This window comes from Chinchilla lanigera, unplaced genomic scaffold, assembly GCF_000276665.1.
Source record: "Chinchilla lanigera isolate Chin_1 unplaced genomic scaffold, ChiLan1.0 scaffold00108, whole genome shotgun sequence".
In the NCBI taxonomy this organism is placed as follows: Eukaryota; Metazoa; Chordata; class Mammalia; order Rodentia; family Chinchillidae; genus Chinchilla; species Chinchilla lanigera.
The window spans coordinates 4,189,934-4,190,897 of record NW_004955509.1 but is presented as its reverse complement, the minus strand read 5'-3'; positions in this window follow the sequence as shown (position 1 = coordinate 4,190,897).

The following is a 964-nucleotide window of genomic DNA, read 5'->3' as shown; positions in this document are numbered from 1 at the left end:
TCAGGTATTTTGTCCCAGCAACGAGAGAAAAGTAGCCAAGACAAAAGGATATCTTTCCATTTTCTGATATTCTCTTCAATTTTTTTGGAGGCAGGGTCTTGTTATATAGTGCAGGCTGGCTTCAAACTTGCAGCAATCCTCCTGTCTTGCCTCCCAAGTGCTGGAATCACAGGCATGTGTCACCACACCTGGCTACAGATGTGATTTTATTTAGCCTCCCCCAGCCCATACTAGGGATTGAGGCTAGAGCTTTCACACTGAGGTATATCCGCAGCCCTTTTTAAAAATATATTTTATTTTGAGACAGGGTATGGGTAAGTCACTAAATTGCCTGTGCTGGGTTTGAATTTGCAGTCTTCCTGCTTCAGCATCCCTGAGTGCTGGGGTTACAGGTATGCATTATGATGCTTGGCTTTATTTAGTTTTAATTTTCTTGTATTATTACTTATCTTTTAACATATGGCAAACTTTCTTATCTAGATTCTTTTTTTTTTTTTTTTTTGAGACAAGGTCTCACTGTGTAGTTCAGGCTGTCCTTGAACTTCACTATGTAGCCCAGGCTGGCCTTGAACAAATGGTGATATTCCTGCCTCACCCTCCCAAGAAGCTGGCCCACATTAGCACTCCTGGCTTTGCAGTGATCCTTGTTGATGCTTGCCGACCACTGAGATCCGCTCCAGAGGGCACAGAATGAGGACTCTGCACAGGGCCTGGTACTTAGCTTAGAACAGTTTATCTCCCTAGCCAGACATCAAGTGAACAAGGTCCAGGTGCTGGGGATTTAGCTCAGCGGCACAGCGCCTGCCTGGCAAGTACGAGGTTGTGAGTTCAATTCCCGGTACCGGAAGAAAACCAGAAAACAACAACAACAACAACAACAAAAAACAAGGTCCAATCCGGAACACATCTTCTAGGATAAACTCCTTACACCATCTTCTTTTAAAAGTAGAACTCCGCTGAATGT